The following is a 14,015-nucleotide window of genomic DNA, read 5'->3' as shown; positions in this document are numbered from 1 at the left end:
GTCAAATCACAAAAGTATCCATTTTCGTCAATAAACTGGACAGATCAACTTAACAAATGTAAGCACACTAAAGATGCGTGTAAATTTATAGATTAGCAATAAATCCCATATATTTTTCTGTAAATGCGATGCGTTTTAAGTGATTTATAAGGTAATTATAATTTCCTCGAATCGTGTTTACATATTTCGCCGAACAACTCAGCCAATTACCATTAAACTCGTTTAATTATTATAAATTAGTGAAAAAATGATGTAAATGTTTGTTTAAAAGATAAAGAAAAGTTCTTTAACTGCTTTATTTGTTATAATACATATATATTATGTAATCGTAATTGTATTACGTAATGGTTTACACTCCGCATACGATATACTGTGTAATATTTCCGATGTACAGGCATTTAAGTTACCTCGTTTAAAATAGTATTAAACATTTTCATTATAACATTACTCGATTATTCGTCGATTAAATTATTTTTTTCTTAAATTTGGTTTTATTTTAATATTTTATTCCTAAACATGAATGGTATCATGGTATAAGATAAAGTAGGATAGTTATTATTTGCAGGATAAGATGTAAGATACAGGATTTAGGATCTGATATGACTGTTTTGTCAGCACTGTACTCATAGTTTATTAGTCCCCTACCGGTTTTCACCGGAGGGGACTATAGCTTTCCTCTGCGTCCGTCAGTCTGTCCGTCCGTCCGTCCGTCTGTCTGTCCCAGTTTTCCACACTTTTTTTCTTTATGCGTTTGAGGAATAATATGAAATTTGCTTAACAGCTTCAAAATGTCAAACTACAGGTCAAGTTTACACTTTTGTAACGTCTGGTTGACATATTTTCGAGAAAATTATTTTTTTATATTCCAATTTTTTAATGTTCGGGTTCGTTATCAGGCTCGGTGTGTATCAAACAAACGAGGAAAGTATGTTGTCAGTAATAATATCGTGCATTACTAGGACCATTCCTTTTATTGTTTCTAACAAACAAATAAATTCTGTAAAATAGTGTCAAGCATTGTGTTGTAAATTTAATCGACAAAGTTTTTTGTATTATTACAATCGGGTTCGTTATCGGGTTGGTCTGTTGAGACGGTAAGATCACAGGGGCTTGGTTGTTGGATAGTGAAGTTCTTAATTATTTGTTCCCGAAGAAAAAATTGATTAAGATTGGTAATCTTAGATGTATTTCTGTGTATTACATTAAATAAATACACTGAAAACCCCCTGTTTCAGTCATGTTAAAAAAGTGTACTCAATGTACATTAAAAAAGTAAAGGGACGACACTCGCCATCTTGGATTTATAGTTATATATTTATACAAATAATTAGGAAATTCACTATCCAACAACCAAGCCCCTGTGTGTAAAATATGATATTTTGCATAACAGTGTATTTTTTCACAAATTTCTACAAACCGGTAGGGGACGTGTATTGCTTATGCAATACTCTCAGAATGCTTGTTAGCTATTTCTTTCCTGATTACCGACGAAATACAATATAAGGATAACCCACGAGGCACTCCGACGAAATCGTTCATCTTGGTTTCACAAAGCGTTAATAACATATTGTTCACCGTGCGTTCACCATTCACTTTGCACTTGGCGTTCGCTTATCGTTCACCGTTATTAGTGCTCACCAAATCCCGTTTAGCGTGCGCTCACCGTTTGCTCAGAGTGCGCTTACCGTACGTTCAGATTGCGCTCATCGTTCATTCACCGTTCAAGTAGGAAAGTAGAACGTTTCAGGGACTGTAACGGTCTTTGATTCTACCCATGTTCGAAAACCCTTAATTATCAAGATTTTTTTTATTTGTACCATAAATCTGCCTTTTATGGTACTTTAATAGACCGACATTATTAGTCTTCTAGTGTTAATAATACGATCAGTTATTCAACGAAATGTTTGGCAGTTGTTCCACGGAGATCGACTACAAATAGATAAAGGGATCCGAGCCGCCGCCGCATTTATGTACAATGTCTTTTTTTTATGGCATTATATCCATTGAGAAAACTGCAAAAATTTTCTAAAATGCTTTTTACCATTTATATACTTTTTATTTCAATTTCAGTTATAAAGTGTGAAGAAAAAATAAAAAAAATAAAGATGAAAAGATACTGTGGCTAAGGATCTATCAATGTATTGACAGCAGAGGTAAAAACGATTATTTATTAACATTTTATAACGTTTTACTAAAATATTATGTTGGCATCGCATTCAGAACCATTTGACAGGGAGTAATGATTTTGACAATTAAGGGTTAAGGGTTTTATTGTATCTCTAATTAAGCTCTTCCGTTTTCCAACGGAAGACCTTATTGTTTTCGTTCGGTTTCTTTTTCCCTATTATTATTAAGGTCTTCCGTTTCCAACGGAAGACCTTATTGTTTTCGTTCGGTTTCTTTTTCCCTATTATTATTAAGGTCTTCCGTTTCCAACGGAAGACCTTATTGTTTTCGTACGATTTCTTTTTCCCTATTATTATTAGGGTCTTCCGTTTCCAACGGAAGACCTTATTGTTATTGCTTTGTTTCTTTTTCCCTATTATTATTCTTGTTTTTTTTTCTTACGCATTTTTGTGCAGGCGATTTCTCGGAGATGGCTAAATCGATTTTCATGAAACTTTCAGATCCGATAGATATTAATTTGAACTAAATACATATTTTTTTATTTTGATGACGTCACTTCCGTTCTTGAGATAATGACGTTTTAGCGATTTTCAGAGGGTCGGCTTGTCCAGGGATCTCCTCCTAAACGGTAAAAGATATTGAGTTCAAACTTTTAGGGATTGTAGACAAGAGATTGTAGATGTGCTATTTGGCATTCATATTTGTCATGCTCAAACGGCGTTAAAGCTCGCCTGGTCCTGAAAATTGAGACTAAAAAAACGTCGAAATTTTTCATGGTTTTCTTAGTTTTTCTCTTTTCTGAAAAATATTTTGTTAACACATGTAATGCAAAAAAAGTTCATATTTAGAAGACCTTTCACTTGATATCAAGAAAAAGGGGCTGGCCCTTAAAATTAGGACACCAAAGGGCTCTAAAGTCTTTCATCTGTAGCCCTTTACTGAGGGATATTTTGTGAACAGTTATAGAAGCAAATATGTTTATTTTACAGTTATGTATCCAAGCAATGTAATGATTATATCATGTGTTACGTAATAAGGGGTTTTTAGGGGCCAAAAGTCCAGAATTTTGATCAAATATATCTCAGAAAGGAAAAATATTTTGAAATGCAGTGAAAAAGAAAAGATGCTCAGAATGATGTATTAAATTATATACAATTTTCAAATTTTCGTTAAACGGCCCCTATAAGGGGTTAAGGGATCGGCCCCTCAAATGTTCTTTCCCATTTATCTCAAGAACGGTAACGAATTTCTAAACAGTTGTTAAACAAAATGGGTTGGGATTTAAATGACCTTTTATTTGATATCAAGAAAAAGGGGCTGGCCCTATAATTAGGGGACCAAAGGACTCTTAAGTTTTTTTATCTGTAACCCTTTACTGAGGGATATTTTGTGAACAGTTATAGAAGCAAATATGTTTATCTTACAGTTATGTATCCAAGCAATGTAATGATTTTATCATGTGTTACATAATTAGGGGTTTTTAGGGGCCAGAATTATAGAATTTTGATCACCAATTTCTCAGAAAGGAAAAATATTTTGAAATGCAGTAAAGAAGAAAAGATACTCAGTATGATGTACTAAATAATATGCAATTTTCAAAATTTCGTAAAACGGCCCCTATAAGGAGTTAAGGGATCAGCCCCTTAAACGTTCTTTCCCATATATCTCAAGAACGGTAACGAATTTTTAAACAGTTGTTGAACAAAATGTGTTGAGATTTAAATGACCTTTTATATGATATCAAAAAAGGGGCTGCCCCCTAAAATTAAGGAACTAAAGGGCTTTAAAACTTTTCATCTGAAGCTCTTTATAGAGGGAAATTTAATGAAAGGCTATAGAAGCAGATATGTTTATCTTACAGTTCTGTATCCCATTAATGTAATGATTTTTTAGGGGTCGAGAGTCCATAAACTATGACCAGCTATATCTCAAAAAGGAAAATATTTTGAAATGCAGTGTAGAAGAAAAGATGCTCAAAATAATGTACTATACAAAATGCAACCTTCAAAATATGGTTCAGCGACTCCAATAAGGAGGTAAGGGACTGGCCCCTAACACTTTTTTTCTCAGATATCTCAAGAACGGTGACGAATTTCTAAACACTTGTTGAACAAAGCTCTTATCCCTGAAACAAAATAGTATCTGGCCCTTAGAATGTAGACCCCGTTTTTCTATTCTAAATCATGTTTAGCTATTAAATAGCAAAATCAAGATCGAACATATATCTCAAATTCTAGAATCAGACGGAAGACCTCCTCGTTGCTCGCAACGAGATCGTGTCTAGTTAAAGTCTTCCGTTTCCAACGGAAGACCTTATAGTTTTCGTACGATTTCTTATTAAGGTCTTCCGTTTCCAACGGAAGACCTTATTGTTATTGCTTTGTTTCTTTTTCCCTTTTATTATTTTTTTTTTCTTACGCTTTTTTGTACAAGCGATTTTTTGAAAACAACTTGACCGATTTTCGTGAAAATTTCAGATCTTGTAGGTATTGATAAAAACCTTATATATAATTTTTTATTTTAATGACGTCATTTCCGTTCGGGAGATATTGACGTTTTAGTGATTTTTAGAGAGTCATTTTGTCCTGCTATCTCCTCCTAAACGAAAAAAGATATTGAATTTAAATTTTCAGGGATTGTAGACAAAAGATTGTAGATGTGTTTAAAGGCATTTGTGGTTGTCTGGCTTCAAAGGCGTCGAAGCTCGCCCGGACCCGAAAATCGAGTTTTAAAAAACGACGTAATTTTTAATGGTTTTCGTTCTTTATCTCCTTTCCTGAAAATATTTTACCATAACATATAGAGCAAATAAAAGTTATATTAACAAGATCTTCCGTTTGATAACAAGAAAAAGGGGCTGGTCCCTCAAATTAGGGGCCAAAAGGGCTCTAAAGTCTTTTTCCACTAGCACTTTACTGAGAAATATTTTGTAATATGTTTAAAAAGCAAAAATGTTTATCTTTTACTAATAACACTTTATACTATAAATTTTTTATTATGCGTTACGTAATTAGGGGTTTTAAGGGGCCAAAAGTCCAAAATTTCGATCGAATATATCTCAAAAAGGACAAATATTTTGAAAAGCAATATAGAATAAAAGATGCTTAGAATGATGTTTTAAACAATATTCAATCATAAAATTTTCGTTATCTGGCCCCAATAAGGAGACTAGGGGTCGGCCCCTAAAACGTCATATCCCAGATAGCTCAAAAACGGCATAGAATTTCTAAAGACTTGTTGAACAAAATATGTTTAATATCAAAAGAACTTTCGTATGATGCCAAGAAAAAGGGGCTGGTCCTTCAATTTAGGGGCCAAAAGGGCTCTAAAGTCTTTCTTCTATAGCACTTTACTGAGAAATGTTTTGTAATATGTTTAAGAAGCAAAAATGTTCATCTTTCACTAATAAAACTATACATTATAAAAATTTTATTATGCGTTACGTAATTAGGGGTTTTAAGGGGCCAAAAGTCCAAAATTTCGATCGAATATATCTCAAAAAGGACAAATATTTTGAAAAGCAATATAGAATAAAAGATGCTCAGAATGATGTTTTAAACAATATTCAATCATAAAATTTTCGTTATCTGGCCCCAATAAGGAGATTAGGGGTCGGCCCCTAAAATGTCATATCCCAGATAGCTAAAAAACGGCAAAGAATTTCTAAACACTTGTTGAACTAAATATGTTTAATATCAAAAGAACTTTCGTATGATGCCAAGAAAAAGGGGCTGGTCCTTCAATTTAGGGGCCAAAAGGGCTCTAAAGTCTTTCTTCTATAGCACTTTACTGAGAAATGTTTTGTAATATGTTTAAGAAGCAAAAATGTTCATCTTTCACTAATAAAACTATACATTATAAAAATTTTATTATGCGTTACGTAATTAGGGGTTTTAAGGGGCCAAAAGTCCAAAATTTCGATCGAATATATCTCAAAAAGGACAAATATTTTGAAAAGCAATATAGAATAAAAGATGCTCAGAATGATGTTTTAAACAATATTCAATCATAAAATTTTCGTTATCTGGCCCCAATAAGGAGATTAGGGGTCGGCCCCTAAAATGTCATATCCCAGATAGCTAAAAAACGGCAAAGAATTTCTAAACACTTGTTGTACAAAATATGTTTAATATCATAAGAACTTTCGTATGATGCCAAGAAAAAGGGGCTGGCCCTTCAATTTAGGGGCCAAAAGGGCTCTAAAGTCTTTCTTCTATAGCACTTTACTGAGAAATGTTTTGTAATATGTTTAAGAAGCATAAATGTTTATCTTTTACGAATTAAACTATATATTATAAAAATTTTATTATGCGTTACGTAATTAGGGGTTTTAAGGGGCCAAAAGTCCAAAACTTCGATCGAATATATCTCAAAAAGGACAAATATTTTGAAAAGCAATATAGAATAAAAGATGCTCAGAATGATGTTTTAAACAATATTCAATCATAAAATTTTCGTTATCTGGCCCCAATAAGGAGATTAGAGGTCGGCCCCTAAAACGTCATATCCAAGATTGCTCAAAAACGGCAAAGAAATTATAAACACTTGTTGAATAAAATATGTTTAATATCAAAAGAACTTTCGTATGATGCCAAGAAAAAGGGGCTGGTCCTTCAATTTAGGGACCAAAAGGGCTCTAAAGTCTTTCTTCCATAGCACTTTACTGAGAAATGTTTTGTAATATGTTTAAGAAGCAAAAATGTTCATCTTTCACTAATAAAACTATACATTATAAAAATTTTATTATGCGTTACGTAATTAGGGGTTTTAAGGGGCCAAAAGTCCAAAATTTCGATCGAATATATCTCAAAAAGGACAAATATTTTGAAAAGCAATATAGAATAAAAGATGCTCAGAATGATGTTTTAAACAATATTCAATCATAAAATTTTCGTTATCTGGCCCCAATAAGGAGATTAGGGGTCGGCCCCTAAAACGTCATATCCCAGATAGCTCAAAAACGGCAAAGAAATTATAAACACTTGTTGAATAAAATATGTTTAATATCAAAAGAACTTTCGTATGATGCCAAGAAAAAGGGGCTGGTCCTTCAATTTAGGGGCCAAAAGGGCTCTAAAGTCTTTCTTCTATAGCACTTTACTGAGAAATGTTTTGTAATATGTTTAAGAAGCAAAAATGTTCATCTTTCACTAATAAAACTATACATTATAAAAATTTTATTATGCGTTACGTAATTAGGGGTTTTAAGGGGCCAAAAGTCCAAAATTTCGATCGAATATATCTCAAAAAGGACAAATATTTTGAAAAGCAATATAGAATAAAAGATGCTCAGAATGATGTTTTAAACAATATTCAATCATAAAATTTTCGTTATCTGGCCCCAATAAGGAGATTAGGGGTCGGCCCCTAAAATGTCATATCCCAGATAGCTAAAAAACGGCAAAGAATTTCTAAACACTTGTTGAACAAAATATGTTTAATATCAAAAGAACTTTCGTATGATGCCAAGAAAAAGGGGCTGGTCCTTCAATTTAGGGGCCAAAAGGGCTCTAAAGTCTTTCTTCTATAGCACTTTACTGAGAAATGTTTTGTAATATGTTTAAGAAGCAAAAATGTTCATCTTTCACTAATAAAACTATACATTATAAAAATTTTATTATGCGTTACGTAATTAGGGGTTTTAAGGGGCCAAAAGTCCAAAATTTCGATCGAATATATCTCAAAAAGGACAAATATTTTGAAAAGCAATATAGAATAAAAGATGCTCAGAATGATGTTTTAAACAATATTCAATCATAAAATTTTCGTTATCTGGCCCCAATAAGGAGATTAGGGGTCGGCCCCTAAAATGTCATATCCCAGATAGCTAAAAAACGGCAAAGAATTTCTAAACACTTGTTGTACAAAATATGTTTAATATCATAAGAACTTTCGTATGATGCCAAGAAAAAGGGGCTGGCCCTTCAATTTAGGGGCCAAAAGGGCTCTAAAGTCTTTCTTCTATAGCACTTTACTGAGAAATGTTTTGTAATATGTTTAAGAAGCATAAATGTTTATCTTTTACGAATTAAACTATATATTATAAAAATTTTATTATGCGTTACGTATTCTGGGGTTTTAAGGGTCCAAAAGTCCAAAACTTCGATCGAATATATCTCAAAAAGGACAAATATTTTGAAAAGCAATATAGAATAAAAGATGCTTAGAATGATGTTTTAAACAATATTCAATCATAAAATTTTCGTTATCTGGCCCCAATAAGGAGATTAGAGGTCGGCCCCTAAAACGTCATATCCAAGATTGCTCAAAAACGGCAAAGAAATTATAAACACTTGTTGAATAAAATATGTTTAATATCAAAAGAACTTTCGTATGATGCCAAGAAAAAGGGGCTGGTCCTTCAATTTAGGGACCAAAAGGGCTCTAAAGTCTTTCTTCCATAGCACTTTACTGAAAAATATTTTGTTATATATTTAGGAAGCAAAAATTTTCATCTCACATTTATTTAACAACATATTATAATTATTTTATCATGTGTTCCGTATTAAGGGGTTTTAATGGGTTTTAAGGGGCCAGAAGTACAAAACTTTGATAACATACCTCAAACAGAACAAATATTTTAAAAAGCATTATTTTGAAAATCAATATAGAATAAAATGCTGAGAATGATGTTCCTAACAAAATTCAACCATCAATATTTTTTGTTGATGCCCTAATAAGGAGATAAAGGGTCAAATATCAAAGTCAAGGTCAAATAACCTTCAAAAAATCGCACGGAAGACCTCCTCGTTGCTCGCAACGAGATCGTGTCTAGTTATTATTATTATTATTATTATTATTTTTTTCCACAAATTTTGTGCACGAGATTTTTCGAAAACTATTCGACCGATTTCGATTATTTTTTCAGAGAAGATGAGTCTTGATGTAAACTTCATACATTTGTGAGATTTTTCCTGTCGGCACTTCCGGTACCGATTTATCGGCCATTTTGTACATTTTTACGACCTATTTTGTGCAGAGCTGATCTCAGAAACTATCAGAGATATGACTATGAAATTTTCAGGATAGGTAGTCTATAGTCTGAAATTGTGCACTATTATTTTGTTTTACGCCAGTGGCGCCATTTTTTGGAGCTCGCCTAGGCACGAAAATTGGGTACGAATTTTCATTCAAATTCTTCATACGTTTTCATCTGTATCTTTTTATCAGTTGATATTTTGTTAAGACATATATAACAAAAATAGTAGATAATTAAACGTTCTTTCCAACAAAATCAAGAAAAAGGGGCTGGCCCCTTAAATTAGGGGCCAAGACACTCGTAAACTCTATTGCAAATAACTTAAAAACGATCAAAATTGTGTAATGCAATATAGAAGCAAAGTTGTTTTTTTTTTTTTTATCTTTTATTAAAAATCATTCTTCATCACAAAACATACATATTTTGATACTCGTATCGTATAAATATATCTTCTGTGTAATAAACATAGTTTTACATGTATGAAAAAACAACTATTGTTATACATATTAAATCTATTGTACAATAATTATAATAATTAGTATTCATCATAAACATACATCGTATTACTGTATCATATCATATATCAAAAATATGGTACTTCATATACTGTTTTGAAATTATAGAAAGTTTCCAACATTTTTATAAAAATCGTTTTTATTTCTACCAATACTGGTGATAATTACATTCTGGAGAAAAAGAGTATTTTTAAGCTTGTGCCTTAGGTCTTGCTCACACATTCTTTCTTTCTGAATTCTACATTTCATTTTATATTTATATATTGTAAAACTAATGAAAGACAAAAAGTTATTCAAAAAAGAAGTTTTCTCGCTAATTTCATTGTAAAAACCTAGTACAACAATTTTCCATGTGACATCAAATTTTAAGTACATGCTTATTCTCTCCCAGAAATGTTTGACAATTTTGCAATCATACAAAAGGTGTTTTATATCCTCGTTAACATTGCACACTTCGCACAATGGAGAGACAGTTTTGTTCCATTTACTGGCACATACATTATTGTTCAATATACCATGAAGGAGTTTGTAATTAAATTCTGAGATTCTTTTTTCATATATTTCTTTGATTTTTGCAATATACACATTTTCCCATAGACATAATGTGTCGTTAAAAACTTTTCTCCATCTAATTTCGTATATTGGTTTTTGAAACTTTTTATCAATAAACAATGAATAGTAAAAATTACTTTTAACATTGTTAACTGAATTAACGGTATTGTTTCGAAATAAAAAAGATACACAATGCTTGATTTTGACGTATTTTGAATAGCTGCAGTCAAATTTTTCTTTATAAGCTTTAAATGCTTTTCTAAGCATGATATATTCACATAAGATATTGTTTTTTCTAACCAGTTTTTGTGTAAAGTACATCATATCATAAAACTCTCCATTTTCATCAAAAATATCTTTAACATACAAAATTCCACTTTTTATCCAATTTTCAAAACATAGTGGTTTATTTTCATACTGGAAAAGGTTATTGTTCCATATAAATTGACTCAGGAATTCGTCTCTATTTAGCGTATTCACATTTTTTTGTTTTTTACATCTGTTAAAAGCTGAAAATACATTTCCGTAAAAAACAGGAAGTTTCAGCATTTTGAAAAATGATGATTCCAAAAAGTTGTATTCTGTTGTTTTTAAAATATCAGAGATAGTAAGTTTATATTGTCTCATAACTGCACTAAGTGCTCTATGTATAACACTGTTTTCATTTAATATTCTACTTATCCATGATGCTTTAGCAGCATGAAATTTGCTTTCAATATCAATAACACCTATTCCACCTTGTTCAATTTTGCCAATTAGAGTATTTCTTTTAATTCGGTCTCGCTTTTTCCAAATAAAGTTATATATAAGTTTAGAAGCAGCTTTAAAAAAGTCACTTTTAGGGTTTTCTAAAATATTGGCATTATATAATATTTTTGATATTGCTAGGGTATTGACTACAGTGCATTTACCAAATATGGTTAAATTTCGTCTTTTCCAGACACTTAGTATTTTTTCTAGTTTTTCTAGTTTACTTATCCAATTTTTTTCATAGCATACAGTTTTATCATGTCCCAGGTAAATACCGAGCGATTTTATACAGGTCTTTGTTATTTTTATTCCATGTATATGAGAATCGTTGGAATACATATCTATAAATGAACCAGTTAACAGACACTCTGTTTTTTCTAAGTTAAGTTTAGGTCCAGCAACCTTACTAAATTCGGTAATTGTTTCTATTACTTTTCTCAAAGAGTTTGTATCTTTTAGCATGTTTGTACAGTCGTCCGCATGTTGAACGGTTTTAAAACTTAAATCATTGCAAGTATCATTTTTATTCAGAGTTAAACCCTTAATATCGTTATCATTTTTAATTTTAATTGCTAATATTTCAATTACAAATATAAATAAGAGAGCGGATACAGGACACCCCTGTCGAATTCCTCTATGCATTGTGCATGATTTCGATATCCAACCATTGTTTTTAATTTTAAAGACTGGGTCATTATACAATGTTTTTATCATTCCTATAAATTCATCTCCGAAGTTAAACTTTTCTAACGTTTTAAACATAAAATTATATTCTACTGAATCAAAGGCCTTTTCAAAATCAACAAAGAGTAATATTCCATCTAAGTCGTTGTGCATGTAATATTCAAAAACATCAAGTATTAGTCTAGCATTTTCTCCAATATAACGTCCTTTTATATATGCACTTTGCTCACGTCCTATCAATCTACTTGCTATTTTTTGTAAACGATTAGCTAATACGTGTGTAAATATCTTATAATCTGTGTTTGTTAAGCTAAGGGGTCTGTAGTTTTTGGGATTAGTTTTTTCTCCTTTTTTGAAAATTAAAGTCATTATCGCGTTTCTTTGTGAAAAAGGCAATATTCCATTTTCTATACTCTTGATTAGAGATTCATAATAGATATGTTTTATATCATCCCAAAAGGCTTTATAGAATTCTGCCGGTAAACCGTCTTGTCCGGGAGATTTATTATTTTTCATATTTTCAACTGCAGTTTTACATTCATTTAATGTTGGTATTTCATCACACATTTCCTTTTCATTATCACTGATTTTTCCACAATTAATACTATCGAGATAATTTTGAATATCAACTATATCAATATCATTGCTTGTATACAGTTTATCATAAAAATTCATAAGAACATCTATTATTTCTGTTGTCGTCGTATATTCTATTCTATTTTCATCTTTTATTTTGTTAATCGTATTATTTGTTTGTTGTCTTTTTTCTAGATTTAGAAAGTAAGAGGTACTTTTTTCCCCTTTTTCTAACCAAACAGATCTAGAGCGAACATAAGCTCCACTGCATTTTTCCGCATAATAATCATCTATTTCTTTCTCTAATAAACGTTTATAGTTCATATTTATTTCAGAGTATTGCTGAGATTCTAGTTTTCCTATTTGCTTTTCAATGAAGTTTATACGATTTTTTTTACTTTTAGCCAAGTTCTTAGAAAAGTTTATACAAAAGTTTTTTATTCGTATTTTAAGGTGTTCCCATTTACTTACAGGGTCTTGTATTTCTGTTGTATATTCTCGAATATATTGTTTTAGTTGTTTGCAAAAATTTTCATTGTTAAGCAATGAGGTATTTAGTTTCCAATATCCTACGCCGCTAGGATTTTCAGAGGTACATAATTTAAAAGTTATCCCCATGTGATCTGTTAATCTATTATTTTCTACTTTGGGAGCTTTTCTTATCATAATATTGTTAAGTATGGAACATAAACTATCTGAAAGGAAAACATAGTCTATTCTACTTTTTGGGACATTATCTCCATCACACCAAGTTAAACCTTGTTCGGATTTTTTTCCAAAATATATCCAACTATCTTTTAGACTAAGAGTTTTTAAAATTTTCTTTAGAATATTAACAGTTTTATCACTTAATTCGTTGTTAATTTGGCAATTAAAATCACCACATAGTACAACATTATATAAGTTTAGAGATTTTTTATTAATCCAAGAAATTAATCGTTTGAAAAAATCAGCCCTATCTTTTTCGTTGTTTGGGGCATAAATATTCACCAAAGTTACCACTTTTTCATTATATCTTATGTTGACTAATAATCTTCTACCGTCTAGTGATTTATGGTAATTGATAATTTCTATATTGCTATTTTTCCTGAGTAAAATTGACACTCCTCTGCTGTAAACTGATTCTGAATAGCAATTAATTATTTCACCAAACCATCGTGAATTATATATACATTCTTGATTTTCTACAAAATGAGTTTCTTGTAAAAATATTACATCATATTTCACATCATTTAGCCAATCAAAAAGAATTGTTCGTTTTTTGTACGTATTTAAACCTCGAACATTTAATGAGAAAAAAGTTAATGTCGTATCGTTCATAGGTTTATGAGAGTTACATTGCTGACTTACTACTGATTGTCACCCTTGTCGCACTTGTCGTTCTTTTTTTCTCTGCCTTCGAAGATCTTTTAGAAAGTCTTCAATGTTCGGTTGGCCCTCGGCCGATGCTCCTTTCCGGGGTAAGGAAGAACTCCTGAGCTTCCGGGTGTGTTTGTTAGCCAGCTTTTGGTATAAGAGTCCAAGTTTGTTTTTTCCAGGCCATTTGTTGATTTTTGTGTATAGGGTGGCCTCTTTTTCCAGACCAGTCCCCCAGAACATGTCGAAGGTTCCCTCGGCAAATGTGATGCTACCATCGAGTTTTTCAAGGACAGCCTTGACTTCTGCTATTTGATCAGCCTTTGCAGTAACGATCTCCTCCATTACAGTCTCTTTATCGTCACTCCATCCTTGAGGGTCTTTTACTGAATTGCCAATCCTTTTAGCATCAAGGGCTGTTTCTGCATCCCTCACCTTCTGTGCAGCATCCGTGTTCCCCGATCGAATGGCCTTTG

Source organism: Crassostrea angulata, chromosome 2, assembly GCF_025612915.1.
Source record: "Crassostrea angulata isolate pt1a10 chromosome 2, ASM2561291v2, whole genome shotgun sequence".
Classification (NCBI taxonomy): domain Eukaryota; kingdom Metazoa; phylum Mollusca; class Bivalvia; order Ostreida; family Ostreidae; genus Magallana; species Magallana angulata.
Note: the sequence above shows the minus strand (reverse complement) of the source record.